We start from the raw sequence: 22181 nt of genomic DNA, 5'->3' as shown, positions 1-22181 counted from the left end.
GCACTTCCTCTGTGGTTTACTGACTTCTTGTGGTTTCGTTGAAGACGATTTGAGTCAATCTTGTGCTGATCTGTTCTTTCAAACTTATCTCAGACTTGTTGTGACAGGGACATAGCCGCAAGCCCTAACCTGCAAGGGATCAGGTTTGTTTTACGCAAACAGGATTAGACTGCAGCTTTTCATCAAAGTCAGCTCGGGGCGGCCTTTCCACTGGTCCAAGTGACCCGTGAAACGCAGGCAAACAAGGTAGCGTGGCCGAGCGGTCTAAGGCGCTGGATTAAGGCTCCAGTCTCTTCGGGGGCGTGGGTTCGAATCCCACCGCTGCCAGGAAAGCCTTTTGGAAGACTGCTGTGGCTTTGCAAAGTGATGCTGTGTGAACATCCGAATTGAGCTGCTTTTGCTTTCCTTGCTTTTTAGCCAAGTCAGCGCTGGAGGCCTGTCCCAGCCTCTGCTCCTTTCCAAAAGAGGCACCCAGTTGAAGTAGGGACACCAATAATTTACAAGTATAGTGAAGTTACTTCAAAACAGGAAAAAGTACTTGAATATAATTTGAAATAGTGAAAAGTAATAAGTATCATAAAGGATGGTAACAGCCAATGTCACTCGTTGAAAGTTTTTGGTGAAAAAATGTTTGGATGTTTTACTTTTTTGAGTATAACGGCTAATGCTCAGCTATCTGCCATTTTCAGAACAGCCCTAAGGGCCTTCATTAGTGCATTCAGGTGTGTTTTATAAGAGAAGGACATGCACTCTCCAGGAAGGGGTCCTCCAGGGGTAGTACTGCATAACCCTTCAAGAAGGAAGCCTCAACCTTGGAGAAATTCAAGACGTTATCTTGTGGCGAAGCTCGACAAGGAAAAAGTTGGTGGAATAGTGCCTGGGGTAAAGGGCATTATCTGGTAGCGTGGCCAAGAGGTTCTTTCTGTTTTTCCCCAGTCTCTTTAGGGGCGTGGTTTTGAATCCCACCGCTGCCAGGGGCTCCATTTCGGGAGACACTTTTTGCTGCCATGGCCGAATAAAGAGCTTTCCTTGGCCGCATTGGACATGTTTACTGAATAAGGTTTGTGGAGGCCGTCGCTTCTATTTCTGGATGGTATAAAGCCCAAAGACGAACAAAAGGGACTCCCACCAGGGTAGCGTGGCCAAGTGGTCTAATGTACTGTATTTAGGCTCCAGTCTCTATGGTGCCATTGGTTGGAATCATACCGCTGCCATCAGTGGTTTAATTGAGGCCGGGAGGCCCTGCTTGTACTCGATAATGGTCTGAAAATATTGCGAGAGAACACACTTTCCCTGGCAGCAGTCAGGCCCTTCAGGAACATGAGAGTCAAACAAGAAGCCTCATCCTCTCCCACATCCGATCGCCTGTTTGATAAGGCATGCTGTCTCAGTCCTGCTCCTGGGGCACTGCACTTCCTCTGTGGTTTACTGACTTCTTGTGGTTTCGTTGAAGACGATTTGAGTCAATCTTGTGCTGATCTGTTCTTTCAAACTTATCTCAGACTTGTTGTGACAGGGACATAGCCGCAAGCCCTAACCTGCAAGGGATCAGGTTTGTTTTACGCAAACAGGATTAGACTGCAGCTTTTCATCAAAGTCAGCTCGGGGCGGCCTTTCCACTGGTCCAAGTGACCCGTGAATCGCAGGCAAACAAGGTAGCGTGGCCGAGCGGTCTAAGGCGCTGGATTAAGGCTCCAGTCTCTTCGGGGGCGTGGGTTCGAATCCCACCGCTGCCAGGAAAGCCTTTTGGAAGACTGCTGTGGCTTTGCAAAGTGATGCTGTGTGAACATCCGAATTGAGCTGCTTTTGCTTTCCTTGCTTTTTAGCCAAGTCAGCGCTGGAGGCCTGTCCCAGCCTCTGCTCCTTTCCAAAAGAGGCACCCAGTTGAAGTAGGGACACCAATAATTTACAAGTATAGTGAAGTTACTTCAAAACAGGAAAAAGTACTTGAATATAATTTGAAATAGTGAAAAGTAATAAGTATCATAAAGGATGGTAACAGCCAATGTCACTCGTTGAAAGTTTTTGGTGAAAAAATGTTTGGATGTTTTACTTTTTTGAGTATAACGGCTAATGCTCAGCTATCTGCCATTTTCAGAACAGCCCTAAGGGCCTTCATTAGTGCATTCAGGTGTGTTTTATAAGAGAAGGACATGCACTCTCCAGGAAGGGGTCCTCCAGGGGTAGTACTGCATAACCCTTCAAGAAGGAAGCCTCAACCTTGGAGAAATTCAAGACGTTATCTTGTGGCGAAGCTCGACAAGGAAAAAGTTGGTGGAATAGTGCCTGGGGTAAAGGGCATTATCTGGTAGCGTGGCCAAGAGGTTCTTTCTGTTTTTCCCCAGTCTCTTTAGGGGCGTGGTTTTGAATCCCACCGCTGCCAGGGGCTCTATTTCGGGAGACACTTTTTGCTGCCATGGCCGAATAAAGAGCTTTCCTTGGCCGCATTGGACATGTTTACTGAATAAGGTTTGTGGAGGCCGTCGCTTCTATTTCTGGATGGTATAAAGCCCAAAGACGAACAAAAGGGACTCCCACCAGGGTAGCGTGGCCAAGTGGTCTAATGTACTGTATTTAGGCTCCAGTCTCTATGGTGCCGTTGGTTGGAATCATACCGCTGCCATCAGTGGTTTAATTGAGGCCGGGAGGCCCTGCTTGTACTCGATAATGGTCTGAAAATATTGCGAGAGAACACACTTTCCCTGGCAGCAGTCAGGCCCTTCAGGAACATGAGAGTCAAACAAGAAGCCTCATCCTCTCCCACATCCGATCGCCTGTTTGATAAGGCATGCTGTCTCAGTCCTGCTCCTGGGGCACTGCACTTCCTCTGTGGTTTACTGACTTCTTGTGGTTTCGTTGAAGACGATTTGAGTCAATCTTGTGCTGATCTGTTCTTTCAAACTTATCTCAGACTTGTTGTGACAGGGACATAGCCGCAAGCCCTAACCTGCAAGGGATCAGGTTTGTTTTACGCAAACAGGATTAGACTGCAGCTTTTCATCAAAGTCAGCTCGGGGCGGCCTTTCCACTGGTCCAAGTGACCCGTGAAACGCAGGCAAATAAGGTAGCGTGGCCGAGCGGTCTAAGGCGCTGGATTAAGGCTCCAGTCTCTTCGGGGGCGTGGGTTCGAATCCCACCGCTGCCAGGAAAGCCTTTTGGAAGACTGCTGTGGCTTTGCAAAGTGATGCTGGGTGAACATCCGAATTGAGCTGCTTTTGCTTTCCTTGCTTTTTAGCCAAGTCAGCGCTGGAGGCCTGTCCCAGCCTCTGCTCCTTTCTAAAAGAGGCACCCAGTTGAAGTAGGGACACCAATAATTTACAATTATAGTGAAGTTACTTCAAAACAGGAAAAAGTACTTGAATATAATTTGAAATAGTGAAAAGTAATAAGTATCATAAAGGATGGTAACAGCCAATGTCACTCGTTGAAAGTTTTTGGTGAAAAAATGTTTGGATGTTTTACTTTTTTGAGTATAACGGCTAATGCTCAGCTATCTGCCATTTTCAGAACAGCCCTAAGGGCCTTCATTAGTGCATTCAGGTGTGTTTTATAAGAGAAGGACATGCACTCTCCAGGAAGGGGTCCTCCAGGGGTAGTACTGCATAACCCTTCAAGAAGGAAGCCTCAACCTTGGAGAAATTCAAGACGTTATCTTGTGGCGAAGCTCGACAAGGAAAAAGTTGGTGGAATAGTGCCTGGGGTAAAGGGCATTATCTGGTAGCGTGGCCAAGAGGTTCTTTCTGTTTTTCCCCAGTCTCTTTAGGGGCGTGGTTTTGAATCCCACCGCTGCCAGGGGCTCCATTTCGGGAGACACTTTTTGCTGCCATGGCCGAATAAAGAGCTTTCCTTGGCCGCATTGGACATGTTTACTGAATAAGGTTTGTGGAGGCCGTCGCTTCTATTTCTGGATGGTATAAAGCCCAAAGACGAACAAAAGGGACTCCCACCAGGGTAGCGTGGCCAAGTGGTCTAATGTACTGTATTTAGGCTCCAGTCTCTATGGTGCCGTTGGTTGGAATCATACCGCTGCCATCAGTGGTTTAATTGAGGCCGGGAGGCCCTGCTTGTACTCGATAATGGTCTGAAAATATTGCGAGAGAACACACTTTCCCTGGCAGCAGTCAGGCCCTTCAGGAACATGAGAGTCAAACAAGAAGCCTCATCCTCTCCCACATCCGATCGCCTGTTTGATAAGGCATGCTGTCTCAGTCCTGCTCCTGGGGCACTGCACTTCCTCTGTGGTTTACTGACTTCTTGTGGTTTCGTTGAAGACGATTTGAGTCAATCTTGTGCTGATCTGTTCTTTCAAACTTATCTCAGACTTGTTGTGACAGGGACATAGCCGCAAGCCCTAACCTGCAAGGGATCAGGTTTGTTTTACGCAAACAGGATTAGACTGCAGCTTTTCATCAAAGTCAGCTCGGGGCGGCCTTTCCACTGGTCCAAGTGACCCGTGAAACGCAGGCAAACAAGGTAGCGTGGCCGAGCGGTCTAAGGCGCTGGATTAAGGCTCCAGTCTCTTCGGGGGCGTGGGTTCGAATCCCACCGCTGCCAGGAAAGCCTTTTGGAAGACTGCTGTGGCTTTGCAAAGTGATGCTGTGTGAACATCCGAATTGAACTGCTTTTGCTTTCCTTGCTTTTTAGCCAAGTCAGCGCTGGAGGCCTGTCCCAGCCTCTGCTCCTTTCCAAATGAGGCACCCAGTTGAAGTAGGGACACCAATAATTTACAAGTATAGTGAAGTTACTTCAAAACAGGAAAAAGTACTTGAATATAATTTGAAATAGTGAAAAGTAATAAGTATCATAAAGGATGGTAACAGCCAATGTCACTCGTTGAAAGTTTTTGGTGAAAAAATGTTTGGATGTTTTACTTTTTTGAGTATAACGGCTAATGCTCAGCTATCTGCCATTTTCAGAACAGCCCTAAGGGCCTTCATTAGTGCATTCAGGTGTGTTTTATAAGAGAAGGACATGCACTCTCCAGGAAGGGGTCCTCCAGGGGTAGTACTGCATAACCCTTCAAGAAGGAAGCCTCAACCTTGGAGAAATTCAAGACGTTATCTTGTGGCGAAGCTCGACAAGGAAAAAGTTGGTGGAATAGTGCCTGGGGTAAAGGGCATTATCTGGTAGCGTGGCCAAGAGGTTCTTTCTGTTTTTCCCCAGTCTCTTTAGGGGCGTGGTTTTGAATCCCACCGCTGCCAGGGGCTCCATTTCGGGAGACACTTTTTGCTGCCATGGCCGAATAAAGAGCTTTCCTTGGCCGCATTGGACATGTTTACTGAATAAGGTTTGTGGAGGCCGTCGCTTCTATTTCTGGATGGTATAAAGCCCAAAGACGAACAAAAGGGACTCCCACCAGGGTAGCGTGGCCAAGTGGTCTAATGTACTGTATTTAGGCTCCAGTCTCTATGGTGCCGTTGGTTGGAATCATACCGCTGCCATCAGTGGTTTAATTGAGGCCGGGAGGCCCTGCTTGTACTCGATAATGGTCTGAAAATATTGCGAGAGAACACACTTTCCCTGGCAGCAGTCAGGCCCTTCAGGAACATGAGAGTCAAACAAGAAGCCTCATCCTCTCCCACATCCGATCGCCTGTTTGATAAGGCATGCTGTCTCAGTCCTGCTCCTGGGGCACTGCACTTCCTCTGTGGTTTACTGACTTCTTGTGGTTTCGTTGAAGACGATTTGAGTCAATCTTGTGCTGATCTGTTCTTTCAAACTTATCTCAGACTTGTTGTGACAGGGACATAGCCGCAAGCCCTAACCTGCAAGGGATCAGGTTTGTTTTACGCAAACAGGATTAGACTGCAGCTTTTCATCAAAGTCAGCTCGGGGCGGCCTTTCCACTGGTCCAAGTGACCCGTGAAACGCAGGCAAACAAGGTAGCGTGGCCGAGCGGTCTAAGGCGCTGGATTAAGGCTCCAGTCTCTTCGGGGGCGTGGGTTCGAATCCCACCGCTGCCAGGAAAGCCTTTTGGAAGACTGCTGTGGCTTTGCAAAGTGATGCTGTGTGAACATCCGAATTGAGCTGCTTTTGCTTTCCTTGCTTTTTAGCCAAGTCAGCGCTGGAGGCCTGTCCCAGCCTCTGCTCCTTTCCAAAAGAGGCACCCAGTTGAAGTAGGGACACCAATAATTTACAAGTATAGTGAAGTTACTTCAAAACAGGAAAAAGTACTTGAATATAATTTGAAATAGTGAAAAGTAATAAGTATCATAAAGGATGGTAACAGCCAATGTCACTCGTTGAAAGTTTTTGGTGAAAAAATGTTTGGATGTTTTACTTTTTTGAGTATAACGGCTAATGCTCAGCTATCTGCCATTTTCAGAACAGCCCTAAGGGCCTTCATTAGTGCATTCAGGTGTGTTTTATAAGAGAAGGACATGCACTCTCCAGGAAGGGGTCCTCCAGGGGTAGTACTGCATAACCCTTCAAGAAGGAAGCCTCAACCTTGGAGAAATTCAAGACGTTATCTTGTGGCGAAGCTCGACAAGGAAAAAGTTGGTGGAATAGTGCTTGGGGTAAAGGGCATTATCTGGTAGCGTGGCCAAGAGGTTCTTTCTGTTTTTCCCCAGTCTCTTTAGGGGCGTGGTTTTGAATCCCACCGCTGCCAGGGGCTCCATTTCGGGAGACACTTTTTGCTGCCATGGCCGAATAAAGAGCTTTCCTTGGCCGCATTGGACATGTTTACTGAATAAGGTTTGTGGAGGCCGTCGCTTCTATTTCTGGATGGTATAAAGCCCAAAGACGAACAAAAGGGACTCCCACCAGGGTAGCGTGGCCAAGTGGTCTAATGTACTGTATTTAGGCTCCAGTCTCTATGGTGCCATTGGTTGGAATCATACCGCTGCCATCAGTGGTTTAATTGAGGCCGGGAGGCCCTGCTTGTACTCGATAATGGTCTGAAAATATTGCGAGAGAACACACTTTCCCTGGCAGCAGTCAGGCCCTTCAGGAACATGAGAGTCAAACAAGAAGCCTCATCCTCTCCCACATCCGATCGCCTGTTTGATAAGGCATGCTGTCTCAGTCCTGCTCCTGGGGCACTGCACTTCCTCTGTGGTTTACTGACTTCTTGTGGTTTCGTTGAAGACGATTTGAGTCAATCTTGTGCTGATCTGTTCTTTCAAACTTATCTCAGACTTGTTGTGACAGGGACATAGCCGCAAGCCCTAACCTGCAAGGGATCAGGTTTGTTTTACGCAAACAGGATTAGACTGCAGCTTTTCATTAAAGTCAGCTCGGGGCGGCCTTTCCACTGGTCCAAGTGACCCGTGAAACGCAGGCAAACAAGGTAGTGTGGCCGAGCGGTCTAAGGCGCTGGATTAAGGCTCCAGTCTCTTCGGGGGCGTGGGTTCGAATCCCACCGCTGCCAGGAAAGCCTTTTGGAAGACTGCTGTGGCTTTGCAAAGTGATGCTGTGTGAACATCCGAATTGAGCTGCTTTTGCTTTCCTTGCTTTTTAGCCAAGTCAGCGCTGGAGGCCTGTCCCAGCCTCTGCTCCTTTCCAAAAGAGGCACCCAGTTGAAGTAGGGACACCAATAATTTACAAGTATAGTGAAGTTACTTCAAAACAGGAAAAAGTACTTGAATATAATTTGAAATAGTGAAAAGTAATAAGTATCATAAAGGATGGTAACAGCCAATGTCACTCGTTGAAAGTTTTTGGTGAAAAAATGTTTGGATGTTTTACTTTTTTGAGTATAACGGCTAATGCTCAGCTATCTGCCATTTTCAGAACAGCCCTAAGGGCCTTCATTAGTGCATTCAGGTGTGTTTTATAAGAGAAGGACATGCACTCTCCAGGAAGGGGTCCTCCAGGGGTAGTACTGCATAACCCTTCAAGAAGGAAGCCTCAACCTTGGAGAAATTCAAGACGTTATCTTGTGGCGAAGCTCGACAAGGAAAAAGTTGGTGGAATAGTGCCTGGGGTAAAGGGCATTATCTGGTAGCGTGGCCAAGAGGTTCTTTCTGTTTTTCCCCAGTCTCTTTAGGGGCGTGGTTTTGAATCCCACCGCTGCCAGGGGCTCCATTTCGGGAGACACTTTTTGCTGCCATGGCCGAATAAAGAGCTTTCCTTGGCCGCATTGGACATGTTTACTGAATAAGGTTTGTGGAGGCCGTCGCTTCTATTTCTGGATGGTATAAAGCCCAAAGACGAACAAAAGGGACTCCCACCAGGGTAGCGTGGCCAAGTGGTCTAATGTACTGTATTTAGGCTCCAGTCTCTATGGTGCCGTTGGTTGGAATCATACCGCTGCCATCAGTGGTTTAATTGAGGCCGGGAGGCCCTGCTTGTACTCGATAATGGTCTGAAAATATTGCGAGAGAACACACTTTCCCTGGCAGCAGTCAGGCCCTTCAGGAACATGAGAGTCAAACAAGAAGCCTCATCCTCTCCCACATCCGATCGCCTGTTTGATAAGGCATGCTGTCTCAGTCCTGCTCCTGGGGCACTGCACTTCCTCTGTGGTTTACTGACTTCTTGTGGTTTCGTTGAAGACGATTTGAGTCAATCTTGTGCTGATCTGTTCTTTCAAACTTATCTCAGACTTGTTGTGACAGGGACATAGCCGCAAGCCCTAACCTGCAAGGGATCAGGTTTGTTTTACGCAAACAGGATTAGACTGCAGCTTTTCATCAAAGTCAGCTCGGGGCGGCCTTTCCACTGGTCCAAGTGACCCGTGAAACGCAGGCAAATAAGGTAGCGTGGCCGAGCGGTCTAAGGCGCTGGATTAAGGCTCCAGTCTCTTCGGGGGCGTGGGTTCGAATCCCACCGCTGCCAGGAAAGCCTTTTGGAAGACTGCTGTGGCTTTGCAAAGTGATGCTGGGTGAACATCCGAATTGAGCTGCTTTTGCTTTCCTTGCTTTTTAGCCAAGTCAGCGCTGGAGGCCTGTCCCAGCCTCTGCTCCTTTCTAAAAGAGGCACCCAGTTGAAGTAGGGACACCAATAATTTACAATTATAGTGAAGTTACTTCAAAACAGGAAAAAGTACTTGAATATAATTTGAAATAGTGAAAAGTAATAAGTATCATAAAGGATGGTAACAGCCAATGTCACTCGTTGAAAGTTTTTGGTGAAAAAATGTTTGGATGTTTTACTTTTTTGAGTATAACGGCTAATGCTCAGCTATCTGCCATTTTCAGAACAGCCCTAAGGGCCTTCATTAGTGCATTCAGGTGTGTTTTATAAGAGAAGGACATGCACTCTCCAGGAAGGGGTCCTCCAGGGGTAGTACTGCATAACCCTTCAAGAAGGAAGCCTCAACCTTGGAGAAATTCAAGACGTTATCTTGTGGCGAAGCTCGACAAGGAAAAAGTTGGTGGAATAGTGCCTGGGGTAAAGGGCATTATCTGGTAGCATGGCCAAGAGGTTCTTTCTGTTTTTCCCCAGTCTCTTTAGGGGCGTGGTTTTGAATCCCACCGCTGCCAGGGGCTCCATTTCGGGAGACACTTTTTGCTGCCATGGCCGAATAAAGAGCTTTCCTTGGCCGCATTGGACATGTTTACTGAATAAGGTTTGTGGAGGCCGTCGCTTCTATTTCTGGATGGTATAAAGCCCAAAGACGAACAAAAGGGACTCCCACCAGGGTAGCGTGGCCAAGTGGTCTAATGTACTGTATTTAGGCTCCAGTCTCTATGGTGCCGTTGGTTGGAATCATACCGCTGCCATCAGTGGTTTAATTGAGGCCGGGAGGCCCTGCTTGTACTCGATAATGGTCTGAAAATATTGCAAGAGAACACACTTTCCCTGGCAGCAGTCAGGCCCTTCAGGAACATGAGAGTCAAACAAGAAGCCTCATCCTCTCCCACATCCGATCGCCTGTTTGATAAGGCATGCTGTCTCAGTCCTGCTCCTGGGGCACTGCACTTCCTCTGTGGTTTACTGACTTCTTGTGGTTTCGTTGAAGACGATTTGAGTCAATCTTGTGCTGATCTGTTCTTTCAAACTTATCTCAGACTTGTTGTGACAGGGACATAGCCGCAAGCCCTAACCTGCAAGGGATCAGGTTTGTTTTACGCAAACAGGATTAGACTGCAGCTTTTCATCAAAGTCAGCTCGGGGCGGCCTTTCCACTGGTCCAAGTGACCCGTGAAACGCAGGCAAACAAGGTAGCGTGGCCGAGCGGTCTAAGGCGCTCGATTAAGGCTCCACTCTCTTCGGGGGCGTGGGTTCGAATCCCACCGCTGCCAGGAAAGCCTTTTGGAAGACTGCTGTGGCTTTGCAAAGTGATGCTGGGTGAACATCCGAATTGAGCTGCTTTTGCTTTCCTTGCTTTTTAGCCAAGTCAGCGCTGGAGGCCTGTCCCAGCCTCTGCTCCTTTCTAAAAGAGGCATCCAGTTGAAGTAGGGACACCAATAATTTACAATTATAGTGAAGTTACTTCAAAACAGGAAAAAGTACTTGAATATAATTTGAAATAGTGAAAAGTAATAAGTATCATAAAGAATGGTAACAGCCAATGTCACTCGTTGAAAGTTTTTGGTGAAAAAATGTTTGGATGTTTTACTTTTTTGAGTATAACGGCTAATGCTCAGCTATCTGCCATTTTCAGAACAGCCCTAAGGGCCTTCATTAGTGCATTCAGGTGTGTTTTATAAGAGAAGGACATGCACTCTCCAGGAAGGGGTCCTCCAGGGGTAGTACTGCATAACCCTTCAAGAAGGAAGCCTCAACCTTGGAGAAATTCAAGACGTTATCTTGTGGCGAAGCTCGACAAGGAAAAAGTTGGTGGAATAGTGCCTGGGGTAAAGGGCATTATCTGGTAGCGTGGCCAAGAGGTTCTTTCTGTTTTTCCCCAGTCTCTTTAGGGGCGTGGTTTTGAATCCCACCGCTGCCAGGGGCTCCATTTCGGGAGACACTTTTTGCTGCCATGGCCGAATAAAGAGCTTTCCTTGGCCGCATTGGACATGTTTACTGAATAAGGTTTGTGGAGGCCGTCGCTTCTATTTCTGGATGGTATAAAGCCCAAAGACGAACAAAAGGGACTCCCACCAGGGTAGCGTGGCCAAGTGGTCTAATGTACTGTATTTAGGCTCCAGTCTCTATGGTGCCGTTGGTTGGAATCATACCGCTGCCATCAGTGGTTTAATTGAGGCCGGGAGGCCCTGCTTGTACTCGATAATGGTCTGAAAATATTGCGAGAGAACACACTTTCCCTGGCAGCAGTCAGGCCCTTCAGGAACATGAGAGTCAAACAAGAAGCCTCATCCTCTCCCACATCCGATCGCCTGTTTGATAAGGCATGCTGTCTCAGTCCTGCTCCTGGGGCACTGCACTTCCTCTGTGGTTTACTGACTTCTTGTGGTTTCGTTGAAGACGATTTGAGTCAATCTTGTGCTGATCTGTTCTTTCAAACTTATCTCAGACTTGTTGTGACAGGGACATAGCCGCAAGCCCTAACCTGCAAGGGATCAGGTTTGTTTTACGCAAACAGGATTAGACTGCAGCTTTTCATCAAAGTCAGCTCGGGGCGGCCTTTCCACTGGTCCAAGTGACCCGTGAAACGCAGGCAAACAAGGTAGCGTGGCCGAGCGGTCTAAGGCGCTGGATTAAGGCTCCAGTCTCTTCGGGGGCGTGGGTTCGAATCCCACCGCTGCCAGGAAAGCCTTTTGGAAGACTGCTGTGGCTTTGCAAAGTGATGCTGTGTGAACATCCGAATTGAGCTGCTTTTGCTTTCCTTGCTTTTTAGCCAAGTCAGCGCTGGAGGCCTGTCCCAGCCTCTGCTCCTTTCCAAAAGAGGCACCCAGTTGAAGTAGGGACACCAATAATTTACAAGTATAGTGAAGTTACTTCAAAACAGGAAAAAGTACTTGAATATAATTTGAAATAGTGAAAAGTAATAAGTATCATAAAGGATGGTAACAGCCAATGTCACTCGTTGAAAGTTTTTGGTGAAAAAATGTTTGGATGTTTTACTTTTTTGAGTATAACGGCTAATGCTCAGCTATCTGCCATTTTCAGAACAGCCCTAAGGGCCTTCATTAGTGCATTCAGGTGTGTTTTATAAGAGAAGGACATGCACTCTCCAGGAAGGGGTCCTCCAGGGGTAGTACTGCATAACCCTTCAAGAAGGAAGCCTCAACCTTGGAGAAATTCAAGACGTTATCTTGTGGCGAAGCTCGACAAGGAAAAAGTTGGTGGAATAGTGCCTGGGGTAAAGGGCATTATCTGGTAGCGTGGCCAAGAGGTTCTTTCTGTTTTTCCCCAGTCTCTTTAGGGGCGTGGTTTTGAATCCCACCGCTGCCAGGGGCTCCATTTCGGGAGACACTTTTTGCTGCCATGGCCGAATAAAGAGCTTTCCTTGGCCGCATTGGACATGTTTACTGAATAAGGTTTGTGGAGGCCGTCGCTTCTATTTCTGGATGGTATAAAGCCCAAAGACGAACAAAAGGGACTCCCACCAGGGTAGCGTGGCCAAGTGGTCTAATGTACTGTATTTAGGCTCCAGTCTCTATGGTGCCGTTGGTTGGAATCATACCGCTGCCATCAGTGGTTTAATTGAGGCCGGGAGGCCCTGCTTGTACTCGATAATGGTCTGAAAATATTGCGAGAGAACACACTTTCCCTGGCAGCAGTCAGGCCCTTCAGGAACATGAGAGTCAAACAAGAAGCCTCATCCTCTCCCACATCCGATCGCCTGTTTGATAAGGCATGCTGTCTCAGTCCTGCTCCTGGGGCACTGCACTTCCTCTGTGGTTTACTGACTTCTTGTGGTTTCGTTGAAGACGATTTGAGTCAATCTTGTGCTGATCTGTTCTTTCAAACTTATCTCAGACTTGTTGTGACAGGGACATAGCCGCAAGCCCTAACCTGCAAGGGATCAGGTTTGTTTTACGCAAACAGGATTAGACTGCAGCTTTTCATCAAAGTCAGCTCGGGGCGGCCTTTCCACTGGTCCAAGTGACCCGTGAAACGCAGGCAAATAAGGTAGCGTGGCCGAGCGGTCTAAGGCGCTGGATTAAGGCTCCAGTCTCTTCGGGGGCGTGGGTTCGAATCCCACCGCTGCCAGGAAAGCCTTTTGGAAGACTGCTGTGGCTTTGCAAAGTGATGCTGGGTGAACATCCGAATTGAGCTGCTTTTGCTTTCCTTGCTTTTTAGCCAAGTCAGCGCTGGAGGCCTGTCCCAGCCTCTGCTCCTTTCTAAAAGAGGCACCCAGTTGAAGTAGGGACACCAATAATTTACAATTATAGTGAAGTTACTTCAAAACAGGAAAAAGTACTTGAATATAATTTGAAATAGTGAAAAGTAATAAGTATCATAAAGGATGGTAACAGCCAATGTCACTCGTTGAAAGTTTTTGGTGAAAAAATGTTTGGATGTTTTACTTTTTTGAGTATAACGGCTAATGCTCAGCTATCTGCCATTTTCAGAACAGCCCTAAGGGCCTTCATTAGTGCATTCAGGTGTGTTTTATAAGAGAAGGACATGCACTCTCCAGGAAGGGGTCCTCCAGGGGTAGTACTGCATAACCCTTCAAGAAGGAAGCCTCAACCTTGGAGAAATTCAAGACGTTATCTTGTGGCGAAGCTCGACAAGGAAAAAGTTGGTGGAATAGTGCCTGGGGTAAAGGGCATTATCTGGTAGCGTGGCCAAGAGGTTCTTTCTGTTTTTCCCCAGTCTCTTTAGGGGCGTGGTTTTGAATCCCACCGCTGCCAGGGGCTCCATTTCGGGAGACACTTTTTGCTGCCATGGCCGAATAAAGAGCTTTCCTTGGCCGCATTGGACATGTTTACTGAATAAGGTTTGTGGAGGCCGTCGCTTCTATTTCTGGATGGTATAAAGCCCAAAGACGAACAAAAGGGACTCCCACCAGGGTAGCGTGGCCAAGTGGTCTAATGTACTGTATTTAGGCTCCAGTCTCTATGGTGCCGTTGGTTGGAATCATACCGCTGCCATCAGTGGTTTAATTGAGGCCGGGAGGCCCTGCTTGTACTCGATAATGGTCTGAAAATATTGCGAGAGAACACACTTTCCCTGGCAGCAGTCAGGCCCTTCAGGAACATGAGAGTCAAACAAGAAGCCTCATCCTCTCCCACATCCGATCGCCTGTTTGATAAGGCATGCTGTCTCAGTCCTGCTCCTGGGGCACTGCACTTCCTCTGTGGTTTACTGACTTCTTGTGGTTTCGTTGAAGACGATTTGAGTCAATCTTGTGCTGATCTGTTCTTTCAAACTTATCTCAGACTTGTTGTGACAGGGACATAGCCGCAAGCCCTAACCTGCAAGGGATCAGGTTTGTTTTACGCAAACAGGATTAGACTGCAGCTTTTCATCAAAGTCAGCTCGGGGCGGCCTTTCCACTGGTCCAAGTGACCCGTGAAACGCAGGCAAACAAGGTAGCATGGCCGAGCGGTCTAAGGTGCTGGATTAAGGCTCCAGTCTCTTCGGGGGCGTGGGTTCGAATCCCACCGCTGCCAGAAAAGCCTTTTGGAAGACTGCTGTGGCTTTGCAAAGTGATGCTGTGTGAACATCCGAATTGAGCTGCTTTTGCTTTCCTTGCTTTTTAGCCAAGTCAGCGCTGGAGGCCTGTCCCAGCCTCTGCTCCTTTCCAAAAGAGGCACCCAGTTGAAGTAGGGACACCAATAATTTACAAGTATAGTGAAGTTACTTCAAAACAGGAAAAAGTACTTGAATATAATTTGAAATAGTGAAAAGTAATAAGTATCATAAAGGATGGTAACAGCCAATGTCACTCGTTGAAAGTTTTTGGTGAAAAAATGTTTGGATGTTTTACTTTTTTGAGTATAACGGCTAATGCTCAGCTATCTGCCATTTTCAGAACAGCCCTAAGGGCCTTCATTAGTGCATTCAGGTGTGTTTTATAAGAGAAGGACATGCACTCTCCAGGAAGGGGTCCTCCAGGGGTAGTACTGCATAACCCTTCAAGAAGGAAGCCTCAACCTTGGAGAAATTCAAGACGTTATCTTGTGGCGAAGCTCGACAAGGAAAAAGTTGGTGGAATAGTGCCTGGGGTAAAGGGCATTATCTGGTAGCGTGGCCAAGAGGTTCTTTCTGTTTTTCCCCAGTCTCTTTAGGGGCGTGGTTTTGAATCCCACCGCTGCCAGGGGCTCCATTTCGGGAGACACTTTTTGCTGCCATGGCCGAATAAAGAGCTTTCCTTGGCCGCATTGGACATGTTTACTGAATAAGGTTTGTGGAGGCCGTCGCTTCTATTTCTGGATGGTATAAAGCCCAAAGACGAACAAAAGGGACTCCCACCAGGGTAGCGTGGCCAAGTGGTCTAATGTACTGTATTTAGGCTCCAGTCTCTATGGTGCCGTTGGTTGGAATCATACCGCTGCCATCAGTGGTTTAATTGAGGCCGGGAGGCCCTGCTTGTACTCGATAATGGTCTGAAAATATTGCGAGAGAACACACTTTCCCTGGCAGCAGTCAGGCCCTTCAGGAACATGAGAGTCAAACAAGAAGCCTCATCCTCTCCCACATCCGATCGCCTGTTTGATAAGGCATGCTGTCTCAGTCCTGCTCCTGGGGCACTGCACTTCCTCTGTGGTTTACTGACTTCTTGTGGTTTCGTTGAAGACGATTTGAGTCAATCTTGTGCTGATCTGTTCTTTCAAACTTATCTCAGACTTGTTGTGACAGGGACATAGCCGCAAGCCCTAACCTGCAAGGGATCAGGTTTGTTTTACGCAAACAGGATTAGACTGCAGCTTTTCATCAAAGTCAGCTCGGGGCGGCCTTTCCACTGGTCCAAGTGACCCGTGAAACGCAGGCAAATAAGGTAGCGTGGCCGAGCGGTCTAAGGCGCTGGATTAAGGCTCCAGTCTCTTCGGGGGCGTGGGTTCGAATCCCACCGCTGCCAGGAAAGCCTTTTGGAAGACTGCTGTGGCTTTGCAAAGTGATGCTGGGTGAACATCCGAATTGAGCTGCTTTTGCTTTCCTTGCTTTTTAGCCAAGTCAGCGCTGGAGGCCTGTCCCAGCCTCTGCTCCTTTCTAAAAGAGGCACCCAGTTGAAGTAGGGACACCAATAATTTACAATTATAGTGAAGTTACTTCAAAACAGGAAAAAGTACTTGAATATAATTTGAAATAGTGAAAAGTAATAAGTATCATAAAGGATGGTAACAGCCAATGTCACTCGTTGAAAGTTTTTGGTGAAAAAATGTTTGGATGTTTTACTTTTTTGAGTATAACGGCTAATGCTCAGCTATCTGCCATTTTCAGAACAGCCCTAAGGGCCTTCATTAGTGCATTCAGGTGTGTTTTATAAGAGAAGGACATGCACTCTCCAGGAAGGGGTCCTCCAGGGGTAGTACTGCATAACCCTTCAAGAAGGAAGCCTCAACCTTGGAGAAATTCAAGACGTTATCTTGTGGCGAAGCTCGACAAGGAAAAAGTTGGTGGAATAGTGCCTGGGGTAAAGGGCATTATCTGGTAGCGTGGCCAAGAGGTTCTTTCTGTTTTTCCCCAGTCTCTTTAGGGGCGTGGTTTTGAATCCCACCGCTGCCAGGGGCTCCATTTCGGGAGACACTTTTTGCTGCCATGGCCGAATAAAGAGCTTTCCTTGGCCGCATTGGACATGTTTACTGAATAAGGTTTGTGGAGGCCGTCGCTTCTATTTCTGGATGGTATAAAGCCCAAAGACGAACAAAAGGGACTCCCACCAGGGTAGCGTGGCCAAGTGGTCTAATGTACTGTATTTAGGCTCCAGTCTCTATGGTGCCGTTGGTTGGAATCATACCGCTGCCATCAGTGGTTTAATTGAGGCCGGGAGGCCCTGCTTGTACTTGATAATGGTCTGAAAATATTGCGAGAGAACACACTTTCCCTGGCAGCAGTCAGGCCCTTCAGGAACATGAGAGTCAAACAAGAAGCCTCATCCTCTCCCACATCCGATCGCCTGTTTGATAAGGCATGCTGTCTCAGTCCTGCTCCTGGGGCACTGCACTTCCTCTGTGGTTTACTGACTTCTTGTGGTTTCGTTGAAGACGATTTGAGTCAATCTTGTGCTGATCTGTTCTTTCAAACTTATCTCAGACTTGTTGTGACAGGGACATAGCCGCAAGCCCTAACCTGCAAGGGATCAGGTTTGTTTTACGCAAACAGGATTAGACTGCAGCTTTTCATCAAAGTCAGCTCGGGGCGGCCTTTCCACTGGTCCAAGTGACCCGTGAAACGCAGGCAAACAAGGTAGCGTGGCCGAGCGGTCTAAGGCGCTGGATTAAGGCTCCAGTCTCTTCGGGGGCGTGGGTTCGAATCCCACCGCTGCCAGGAAAGCCTTTTGGAAGACTGCTGTGGCTTTGCAAAGTGATGCTGTGTGAACATCCGAATTGAGCTGCTTTTGCTTTCCTTGCTTTTTAGCCAAGTCAGCGCTGGAGGCCTGTCCCAGCCTCTGCTCCTTTCCAAAAGAGGCACCCAGTTGAAGTAGGGACACCAATAATTTACAAGTATAGTGAAGTTACTTCAAAACAGGAAAAAGTACTTGAATATAATTTGAAATAGTGAAAAGTAATAAGTATCATAAAGGATGGTAACAGCCAATGTCACTCGTTGAAAGTTTTTGGTGAAAAAATGTTTGGATGTTTTACTTTTTTGAGTATAACGGCTAATGCTCAGCTATCTGCCATTTTCAGAACAGCCCTAAGGGCCTTCATTAGTGCATTCAGGTGTGTTTTATAAGAGAAGGACATGCACTCTCCAGGAAGGGGTCCTCCAGGGGTAGTACTGCATAACCCTTCAAGAAGGAAGCCTCAACCTTGGAGAAATTCAAGACGTTATCTTGTGGCGAAGCTCGACAAGGAAAAAGTTGGTGGAATAGTGCCTGGGGTAAAGGGCATTATCTGGTAGCGTGGCCAAGAGGTTCTTTCTGTTTTTCCCCAGTCTCTTTAGGGGCGTGGTTTTGAATCCCACCGCTGCCAGGGGCTCCATTTCGGGAGACACTTTTTGCTGCCATGGCCGAATAAAGAGCTTTCCTTGGCCGCATTGGACATGTTTACTGAATAAGGTTTGTGGAGGCCGTCGCTTCTATTTCTGGATGGTATAAAGCCCAAAGACGAACAAAAGGGACTCCCACCAGGGTAGCGTGGCCAAGTGGTCTAATGTACTGTATTTAGGCTCCAGTCTCTATGGTGCCGTTGGTTGGAATCATACCGCTGCCATCAGTGGTTTAATTGAGGCCGGGAGGCCCTGCTTGTACTCGATAATGGTCTGAAAATATTGCGAGAGAACACACTTTCCCTGGCAGCAGTCAGGCCCTTCAGGAACATGAGAGTCAAACAAGAAGCCTCATCCTCTCCCACATCCGATCGCCTGTTTGATAAGGCATGCTGTCTCAGTCCTGCTCCTGGGGCACTGCACTTCCTCTGTGGTTTACTGACTTCTTGTGGTTTCGTTGAAGACGATTTGAGTCAATCTTGTGCTGATCTGTTCTTTCAAACTTATCTCTGACTTGTTGTGACAGGGACATAGCCGCAAGCCCTAACCTGCAAGGGATCAGGTTTGTTTTACGCAAACAGGATTAGACTGCAGCTTTTCATCAAAGTCAGCTCGGGGCGGCCTTTCCACTGGTCCAAGTGACCCGTGAAACGCAGGCAAACAAGGTAGCGTGGCCGAGCGGTCTAAGGCGCTGGATTAAGGCTCCAGTCTCTTCGGGGGCGTGGGTTCGAATCCCACCGCTGCCAGGAAAGCCTTTTGGAAGACTGCTGTGGCTTTGCAAAGTGATGCTGTGTGAACATCCGAATTGAGCTGCTTTTGCTTTCCTTGCTTTTTAGCCAAGTCAGCGCTGGAGGCCTGTCCCAGCCTCTGCTCCTTTCCAAAAGAGGCACCCAGTTGAAGTAGGGACACCAATAATTTACAAGTATAGTGAAGTTACTTCAAAACAGGAAAAAGTACTTGAATATAATTTGAAATAGTGAAAAGTAATAAGTATCATAAAGGATGGTAACAGCCAATGTCACTCGTTGAAAGTTTTTGGTGAAAAAATGTTTGGATGTTTTACTTTTTTGAGTATAACGGCTAATGCTCAGCTATCTGCCATTTTCAGAACAGCCCTAAGGGCCTTCATTAGTGCATTCAGGTGTGTTTTATAAGAGAAGGACATGCACTCTCCAGGAAGGGGTCCTCCAGGGGTAGTACTGCATAACCCTTCAAGAAGGAAGCCTCAACCTTGGAGAAATTCAAGACGTTATCTTGTGGCGAAGCTCGACAAGGAAAAAGTTGGTGGAATAGTGCCTGGGGTAAAGGGCATTATCTGGTAGCGTGGCCAAGAGGTTCTTTCTGTTTTTCCCCAGTCTCTTTAGGGGCGTGGTTTTGAATCCCACCGCTGCCAGGGGCTCCATTTCGGGAGACACTTTTTGCTGCCATGGCCGAATAAAGAGCTTTCCTTGGCCGCATTGGACATGTTTACTGAATAAGGTTTGTGGAGGCCGTCGCTTCTATTTCTGGATGGTATAAAGCCCAAAGACGAACAAAAGGGACTCCCACCAGGGTAGCGTGGCCAAGTGGTCTAATGTACTGTATTTAGGCTCCAGTCTCTATGGTGCCGTTGGTTGGAATCATACCGCTGCCATCAGTGGTTTAATTGAGGCCGGGAGGCCCTGCTTGTACTCGATAATGGTCTGAAAATATTGCGAGAGAACACACTTTCCCTGGCAGCAGTCAGGCCCTTCAGGAACATGAGAGTCAAACAAGAAGCCTCATCCTCTCCCACATCCGATCGCCTGTTTGATAAGGCATGCTGTCTCAGTCCTGCTCCTGGGGCACTGCACTTCCTCTGTGGTTTACTGACTTCTTGTGGTTTCGTTGAAGACGATTTGAGTCAATCTTGTGCTGATCTGTTCTTTCAAACTTATCTCAGACTTGTTGTGACAGGGACATAGCCGCAAGCCCTAACCTGCAAGGGATCAGGTTTGTTTTACGCAAACAGGATTAGACTGCAGCTTTTCATCAAAGTCAGCTCGGGGCGGCCTTTCCACTGGTCCAAGTGACCCGTGAAACGCAGGCAAATAAGGTAGCGTGGCCGAGCGGTCTAAGGCGCTGGATTAAGGCTCCAGTCTCTTCGGGGGCGTGGGTTCGAATCCCACCGCTGCCAGGAAAGCCTTTTGGAAGACTGCTGTGGCTTTGCAAAGTGATGCTGGGTGAACATCCGAATTGAGCTGCTTTTGCTTTCCTTGCTTTTTAGCCAAGTCAGCGCTGGAGGCCTGTCCCAGCCTCTGCTCCTTTCTAAAAGAGGCACCCAGTTGAAGTAGGGACACCAATAATTTACAATTATAGTGAAGTTACTTCAAAACAGGAAAAAGTACTTGAATATAATTTGAAATAGTGAAAAGTAATAAGTATCATAAAGGATGGTAACAGCCAATGTCACTCGTTGAAAGTTTTTGGTGAAAAAATGTTTGGATGTTTTACTTTTTTGAGTATAACGGCTAATGCTCAGCTATCTGCCATTTTCAGAACAGCCCTAAGGGCCTTCATTAGTGCATTCAGGTGTGTTTTATAAGAGAAGGACATGCACTCTCCAGGAAGGGGTCCTCCAGGGGTAGTACTGCATAACCCTTCAAGAAGGAAGCCTCAACCTTGGAGAAATTCAAGACGTTATCTTGTGGCGAAGCTCGACAAGGAAAAAGTTGGTGGAATAGTGCCTGGGGTAAAGGGCATTATCTGGTAGCGTGGCCAAGAGGTTCTTTCTGTTTTTCCCCAGTCTCTTTAGGGGCGTGGTTTTGAATCCCACCGCTGCCAGGGGCTCCATTTCGGGAGACACTTTTTGCTGCCATGGCCGAATAAAGAGCTTTCCTTGGCCGCATTGGACATGTTTACTGAATAAGGTTTGTGGAGGCCGTCGCTTCTATTTCTGGATGGTATAAAGCCCAAAGACGAACAAAAGGGACTCCCACCAGGGTAGCGTGGCCAAGTGGTCTAATGTACTGTATTTAGGCTCCAGTCTCTATGGTGCCGTTGGTTGGAATCATACCGCTGCCATCAGTGGTTTAATTGAGGCCGGGAGGCCCTGCTTGTACTTGATAATGGTCTGAAAATATTGCGAGAGAACACACTTTCCCTGGCAGCAGTCAGGCCCTTCAGGAACATGAGAGTCAAACAAGAAGCCTCATCCTCTCCCACATCCGATCGCCTGTTTGATAAGGCATGCTGTCTCAGTCCTGCTCCTGGGGCACTGCACTTCCTCTGTGGTTTACTGACTTCTTGTGGTTTCGTTGAAGACGATTTGAGTCAATCTTGTGCTGATCTGTTCTTTCAAACTTATCTCAGACTTGTTGTGACAGGGACATAGCCGCAAGCCCTAACCTGCAAGGGATCAGGTTTGTTTTACGCAAACAGGATTAGACTGCAGCTTTTCATCAAAGTCAGCTCGGGGCGGCCTTTCCACTGGTCCAAGTGACCCGTGAAACGCAGGCAAACAAGGTAGCGTGGCCGAGCGGTCTAAGGCGCTGGATTAAGGCTCCAGTCTCTTCGGGGGCGTGGGTTCGAATCCCACCGCTGCCAGGAAAGCCTTTTGGAAGACTGCTGTGGCTTTGCAAAGTGATGCTGTGTGAACATCCGAATTGAGCTGCTTTTGCTTTCCTTGCTTTTTAGCCAAGTCAGCGCTGGAGGCCTGTCCCAGCCTCTGCTCCTTTCCAAAAGAGGCACCCAGTTGAAGTAGGGACACCAATAATTTACAAGTATAGTGAAGTTACTTCAAAACAGGAAAAAGTACTTGAATATAATTTGAAATAGTGAAAAGTAATAAGTATCATAAAGGATGGTAACAGCCAATGTCACTCGTTGAAAGTTTTTGGTGAAAAAATGTTTGGATGTTTTACTTTTTTGAGTATAACGGCTAATGCTCAGCTATCTGCCATTTTCAGAACAGCCCTAAGGGCCTTCATTAGTGCATTCAGGTGTGTTTTATAAGAGAAGGACATGCACTCTCCAGGAAGGGGTCCTCCAGGGGTAGTACTGCATAACCCTTCAAGAAGGAAGCCTCAACCTTGGAGAAATTCAAGACGTTATCTTGTGGCGAAGCTCGACAAGGAAAAAGTTGGTGGAATAGTGCCTGGGGTAAAGGGCATTATCTGGTAGCGTGGCCAAGAGGTTCTTTCTGTTTTTCCCCAGTCTCTTTAGGGGCGTGGTTTTGAATCCCACCGCTGCCAGGGGCTCCATTTCGGGAGACACTTTTTGCTGCCATGGCCGAATAAAGAGCTTTCCTTGGCCGCATTGGACAT

At 47.6% G+C, this 22181-nt stretch overlaps 15 non-coding genes across 15 annotated transcripts; all 15 read left to right on the top strand.

Annotated features, from left to right (window-relative positions):
- Positions 1-245: 245 nt before the first annotated feature.
- trnal-aag (transfer RNA leucine (anticodon AAG)) lies at positions 246-327 on the top strand. The gene has a single exon. It is a non-coding gene; the product is annotated as a tRNA-Leu (tRNA).
- A 1327-nt stretch (positions 328-1654) lies between these two features.
- Positions 1655-1736, top strand: trnal-aag (transfer RNA leucine (anticodon AAG)). Its single transcript has one exon. It is a non-coding gene; the product is annotated as a tRNA-Leu (tRNA).
- Positions 1737-3063: 1327 nt separating this feature from the next.
- trnal-aag (transfer RNA leucine (anticodon AAG)) lies at positions 3064-3145 on the top strand. Its single transcript has one exon. It is a non-coding gene; the product is annotated as a tRNA-Leu (tRNA).
- Positions 3146-4472: 1327 nt separating this feature from the next.
- trnal-aag (transfer RNA leucine (anticodon AAG)) lies at positions 4473-4554 on the top strand. Its single transcript has one exon. It is a non-coding gene; the product is annotated as a tRNA-Leu (tRNA).
- A 1327-nt stretch (positions 4555-5881) lies between these two features.
- Positions 5882-5963, top strand: trnal-aag (transfer RNA leucine (anticodon AAG)). The gene has a single exon. It is a non-coding gene; the product is annotated as a tRNA-Leu (tRNA).
- A 1327-nt stretch (positions 5964-7290) lies between these two features.
- Positions 7291-7372, top strand: trnal-aag (transfer RNA leucine (anticodon AAG)). The gene has a single exon. It is a non-coding gene; the product is annotated as a tRNA-Leu (tRNA).
- A 1327-nt stretch (positions 7373-8699) lies between these two features.
- trnal-aag (transfer RNA leucine (anticodon AAG)) lies at positions 8700-8781 on the top strand. The gene has a single exon. It is a non-coding gene; the product is annotated as a tRNA-Leu (tRNA).
- Positions 8782-11517: 2736 nt separating this feature from the next.
- trnal-aag (transfer RNA leucine (anticodon AAG)) lies at positions 11518-11599 on the top strand. Its single transcript has one exon. It is a non-coding gene; the product is annotated as a tRNA-Leu (tRNA).
- Positions 11600-12926: 1327 nt separating this feature from the next.
- On the top strand, positions 12927-13008 carry trnal-aag (transfer RNA leucine (anticodon AAG)). Its single transcript has one exon. It is a non-coding gene; the product is annotated as a tRNA-Leu (tRNA).
- A 1327-nt stretch (positions 13009-14335) lies between these two features.
- Positions 14336-14417, top strand: trnal-aag (transfer RNA leucine (anticodon AAG)). Its single transcript has one exon. It is a non-coding gene; the product is annotated as a tRNA-Leu (tRNA).
- Positions 14418-15744: 1327 nt separating this feature from the next.
- Positions 15745-15826, top strand: trnal-aag (transfer RNA leucine (anticodon AAG)). Its single transcript has one exon. It is a non-coding gene; the product is annotated as a tRNA-Leu (tRNA).
- A 1327-nt stretch (positions 15827-17153) lies between these two features.
- trnal-aag (transfer RNA leucine (anticodon AAG)) lies at positions 17154-17235 on the top strand. Its single transcript has one exon. It is a non-coding gene; the product is annotated as a tRNA-Leu (tRNA).
- Positions 17236-18562: 1327 nt separating this feature from the next.
- Positions 18563-18644, top strand: trnal-aag (transfer RNA leucine (anticodon AAG)). Its single transcript has one exon. It is a non-coding gene; the product is annotated as a tRNA-Leu (tRNA).
- A 1327-nt stretch (positions 18645-19971) lies between these two features.
- Positions 19972-20053, top strand: trnal-aag (transfer RNA leucine (anticodon AAG)). Its single transcript has one exon. It is a non-coding gene; the product is annotated as a tRNA-Leu (tRNA).
- Positions 20054-21380: 1327 nt separating this feature from the next.
- Positions 21381-21462, top strand: trnal-aag (transfer RNA leucine (anticodon AAG)). The gene has a single exon. It is a non-coding gene; the product is annotated as a tRNA-Leu (tRNA).
- Positions 21463-22181: the final 719 nt, after the last annotated feature.

Source organism: Carassius gibelio, chromosome A10 (assembly GCF_023724105.1).
Source record: "Carassius gibelio isolate Cgi1373 ecotype wild population from Czech Republic chromosome A10, carGib1.2-hapl.c, whole genome shotgun sequence".
Classification (NCBI taxonomy): domain Eukaryota; kingdom Metazoa; phylum Chordata; class Actinopteri; order Cypriniformes; family Cyprinidae; genus Carassius; species Carassius gibelio.
Note: the sequence above shows the minus strand (reverse complement) of the source record. Positions and strands in the feature narration are given on the sequence as shown.